The sequence below is a fragment of the Nannospalax galili genome, unplaced genomic scaffold (assembly GCF_000622305.1).
Source record: "Nannospalax galili isolate Female #2095 unplaced genomic scaffold, S.galili_v1.0 scaffold1532, whole genome shotgun sequence".
NCBI classification, from domain to species: domain Eukaryota; kingdom Metazoa; phylum Chordata; class Mammalia; order Rodentia; family Spalacidae; genus Nannospalax; species Nannospalax galili.
The window spans coordinates 1,294,327-1,299,325 of NW_008330832.1; the positions used below are offsets into that span (position 1 = coordinate 1,294,327).

At 45.1% G+C, this 4,999-nt stretch overlaps 1 long non-coding RNA gene across 1 annotated transcript in view; it reads right to left on the reverse strand.

Annotated features, from left to right (window-relative positions):
* Positions 1-4,999, reverse strand: part of LOC108491770 — a 23,792-nt gene that overhangs the window by 6,191 nt on the left and 12,602 nt on the right. The gene's annotated exons all lie outside the window — the stretch shown is intronic.

Below are 4,999 nucleotides of genomic sequence, written 5' to 3' on the forward strand. Positions count from 1 at the left end.
AGCTGACCTGGAACTCACTATGTAGACCAGGCTGGCCTTGAACTCACAAAGATCCGCCTGCCTCTGCCTCCCAAGCACTGGGATTAAAGGTGTGTGCCACCCTGCCTGACAAAGCACTCTTTTAAAAGCATTCACTTTTATTTGTTTGTGTGTGGAGTGAGTATACATGTGTCACAGTGTGCATGTAGAGGTCAGAGAACAACTTATGGAAGTCTCCTTCCACCACATGGGACTTGGGGATTGAATTTATGCTGTCAGGCATAGTGGCAAGTGCCTTTACCCACTTACCCACTGAGCCCTCCTGCCTGACAAAGCACTCTTTTAAAAGCATTCACTTTTATTTGTTTGTGTGTGGAGTGAGTATACATGTGTCACAGTGTGCATGTAGAGGTCAGAGAACAACTTATGGAAGTCTCCTTCCACCACATGGGACTTGGGGATTGAATTTATGCTGTCAGGCATAGTGGCAAGTGCCTTTACCCACTTACCCACTGAGCCCTCCAGCTGGCTCTCCAGACACTTAAGAAAAAAAAAAAAAGGTCTCCCTGTAGCCCCAGCTGGCCTCCCTGTGTACTAGGCTAGTCTCAAACTCACAGAGTTTGGCCTGCCTCTGCCTCCTCCAGTGCTGGGATTAAAGGTGTGTGCCACTATGCTTGGCTCCAGAGCACTCTGATAGCTCAATAATGAGAATGACAAATGTTGAAGTAAGTGAACACTTGCAGAAGTATGAAAAGCAAAGGCTGTTTGCTCAGAACCCACCCTCAATGCAGCTGGCACTTAACAGAGGCTCAAAGGCAGATGGAGAGGAGGAAACTCCCTCAAGGGGATGGTGGCTCCTGGAGGCCACTGCTGGGGAGGCTAGGCTTCTGGTTAGCAGGGGACTGGCTCTGGGATCTCTGGTTACGGGATTGGCTCTGGGATCTCTAAGGGGAGCACATTTGGCTCTCTGATTGGTCCTAAGTTGGAACCAGGACAAAAATCAGGGAAGCTGTCAGTTATTAATCAGGTTCTGGAGTTTGGTACCAATTGTTCCAGAAGTTAATGTTTAGCTTTCCATATGGCTCTGAGATAGCTCCCTGTTTCCTGCAAGTCTAGCCCACGCAGGTTTCTCTCCCTGGCTGGTTACTGCAGATAAAGAGGGTTGCTCTCCTGTGCAGGTAGGTCACTGCAGGTCGGTCAAAGTTCCATTTTTACAGATGGTCTGGACCTAGTCTGATTATTAAGGTTCTCACAGCACCCCAATTTAAAGTTGGGCAAAGTATTAGGTACTTCAGCAAAAAATTCCAAAAACCATGAATGGCTTAGAAGCGTCTAAAAAACAAGCTCAGTGTCAACATCATCAGTCATTAGGAAAGCAGGACTGAGTTGCAGTTCAATATCAGAGACACACACACACACACACACACACACACACACACAGAGTACATATCACATATAAAGCACATTTCACATATACCACACATATTATATACTACAACCATACACACTGCACATTTCACATATACCACACATACTATATACTACAACCATACACACTCTACATACCACCACCACCACAATTGCTAAAAGTAAGGACTGAACACCAAGATTCCAGCAACTGAAATCCTTATAAATCACTGATCAGAATGTAAAATGACACAAATACCTTATCAGGATAGTTTGCCAGTTTCTGAAAGGGACAAACAATTCCTTATAAGACCCAGAAATTTATGCTGGCAAGATGGCTTAGTGGGGAAAGGTGTTTTCCATGCAAACCTGATGACCTGAGTTCATGTCCTGGAAGCCATGGAACGGTGGAAGAAGAGAATGACCACAGAATTGTCCTCTGACCCCCGAGTACACTGTGGTACACCTTCACCCACACATCATGCGTACACACACACACACACACACACGCACGCACACACACACACACACACACACACACACACACACACACAGAGTCCAGAAATTCTACCTCTAGAATTTTTTGCTTTGAGACAGGTTCTGATATAGCCCCCCAGGTTGACCTCTAACTCTCTGCGTAGCCCAGGTAACCTTGAACTCCTGATTCTCCTGCCTCTACCTCCCCAGTGCTAGGATTATAGGCATGCTCCACCATGACCAGCTAGAATTTTTTGTTTGCTTGTTTTTTGAGACAAGGTCTTGCTATGTCACCCAGGCTGGCCTGGAACTCACCATTTAAGTCAGACTAGCCTTGAATTCACAACTTTCCACCTGCCTCAGCATCCTGAATAATGTAATTATAGGCATGTGTCCACATGCCCAGCTTACCTCTAGAATTCTACCCAAGAGCAATAAAATTGTAAATCCAGAGGGATGGCTAACAGGCTGTCTCAACACTAAAAGGCTGAGGCAGGAGGATTGTGTGTGTGTGTGTGTGTACATGTGTACATGCATGTGGGGGCCAGAGGTTGATGTTGGGTATTGCTCTCTGCCATTTATTTATTTATTTATTTGTTTATTTTAAGACAGGTTCTCCCTGTAGCCCCAGCTGGCCTGGAACTCATTTTGTAGACCAGGGTGGCCTTGAACTCACAGAGATCCACCTGCCTTTGCAGGGATTACAGGCGTGCACCACCACGCCCAGCTTTCTGCCTTATTTTTTTTAATTTTTAAAAATTTATTTGTGGGACTGGAGAGATGGCTCAGCAGTTAAGAACACTGGTTGCTCTTGCAGAAGACCCAGGTTTGAATCCCAGCATCCACATGGCAGCTAACAACTGTCTGTAACTCCAGTCCCAGGGAATCCGACAGCCTCTTCTGACCTCCATGGGCATTGCACGACACGGTGCACTTACCTACATGCAGGCAATGCACTCATACACATAAAATAATAAATAAAATTTTTAAAAAATTGTGTATGTTTGTGTGTCTGTATGAGAACCACATACACACAGGTGACCACCGAGGCCACAAGAGGGAATCAGATCCCTGTGAATCTTGAGTTGTGAGTGGCCCAAAGTGGGTGCTGGGACCCAAACCTGGGTCCTCTACAAGAGCAGCAAGTGCTCTTAACTGCTGAGCCATCTCTCTAGCCTCTCTACCTTATTATTTATTTTAATTTTTGATTGATTTATTTTTATTTTATGTGTATGAGTGTTTTGCCTGCATGTATGTAAGTGCACCTGTGTCATGTAATGCCCATGGATGCCAGAAGAGGGTGTGGATCCCATGAAACTGGAGTTATAGATGGTTGTTAGTAGCCATGTGGGTGCCCAGGTCCTCTGAAAGAGCAGCCAGTGCTCTTAACCACTGAGCCCTCTCTCCAGCCTGTCCACTTTTTTCAGAGACAGGGTCTCTCACTGAACCTGGAGCTCACCAATTCAGCTAGACTGGCTGGCCAGACAACCCTGGAGATCTCCCTGTCTCCATATCCCAAGAGTGCACTACTGCACCTGGATTTTCTTTTTACATGGGTGCTGGGAATCAAACCCAGGTCCTCATGTTTACATGATTAGCACTTTACCAACTGAGCCATCTCCCCAGCCCCTTCATTCAAGTTCTTACTGTGAGACATATTGAGATGTATAATGTATGTGTGTATGTGTACATAAAATTTTCTGCCAGCCTACAAGTTAACTTTTCAGTTTCCTTCCTTCCTTCCTTCCTTCCTTCCTTCCTTCCTTCCTTCCTTCCTTCCTTCCTTCCTTCCTCCCTCCCTCCCTCCCTCCCTCCTTCCCTTCCTTCCCTCCCTTCCTCCCTCCCACCACTGAGCTACAGCCCTCAACTTTTCATTTCTGTTAATGTTTTTTTTTGAGACAGGCTCTTGCTAGACAGCCCAGACTGACCTCAGATTTACCGTTTTTCCCCCTTGTGGCTGGGATTCTGGCCATGTGCCACATGCCTGGCTCCACCCATTCAGCTCATAAGGAGCAGAAACTTTTTTTTTTAACTTTTGAAAAAAATTTTATCTATTATTTTTATTTTATGTGTATGTGTGTATTGCCTGCATGTAGGTAAGTGCACCTGTGTTGTGCAGTGCCCGCGGAGGTCAGAAGAGGCTGTCGGATCCCCTGGGACTGGAGTTATGGACAGTTGTTAGCTGCTATGTGGGTACTGGGATTCGAACCCGGGTCTTCTGCAAGAATAACCAGTGTTCTTAACTGCTGAGCCATCTCTCCAGCCCTGAGCAGAAACTTTTGACTTTGATGCAGTCTAGTGTGTCAAATTTTCTTCTGTGAGTAGTGTCTTTTGTGTTTTAAGAAATGGTTCCCTTTGCTAAGGTTATGAAAACATTCCTATGTATTCTTCTAGGAGCTACTAGTAGCTTTAGCTTTCGTATTTCAGTTTGTGATTAATAACAACTTGAATATGCCCTCAAATTTCACATGTTAACTACTGGACCTCAAATCCATATGTTGATGGTATTTGGAGATGGGGTCTTTGGGAAATAATTAGGAATCAGTGAGGAATCAGTGAGGTCATGAGGGTGGGCCACATGATGGATGGGCTGCTGCTGCTTGCTTTTGTGTATTTGTTTTAGTTTTTGTTTCTTAACCTTCCTTTCTGTCATTCATTTGTCTTGTGGCCTTTATAAAAATTTCTTTGACTAGGGCTGAAGAGATGGCTCAATAATTAAGAACATATGCTGCTCTTGCAGAGGACCCAGGTTCAGTCCCATCAATCACGTTAGGTGGCTCACAGTCCCCTGTAACTTCAGCTCCAGAGGCTCCAACACCTCTGAACCAAAGACACCCGCATTCACATGCACACACTCACACAAAGATACACATGCATATGCATAATTAAAAATAAAATAATTTTAAAATCCTTTGACCAGAGCTAGGAATGTAGTAGCTCAATTGGTAAAGTGCTTTTCTAGCAGACATAAAGCCCTGGCTTCAATTCCCAGGACTGCATAAACTGGGCATGATGTTGCACACCTGTAACCTGGAAGTTCCAGGTCATCCATGACTGCATATTTAAGACCAGCCTGGGTTATATTAGACCCTGTCTCTCTCTCTCTCTCTCTCTCTCTCTCTCTCTCTCTCTCTCT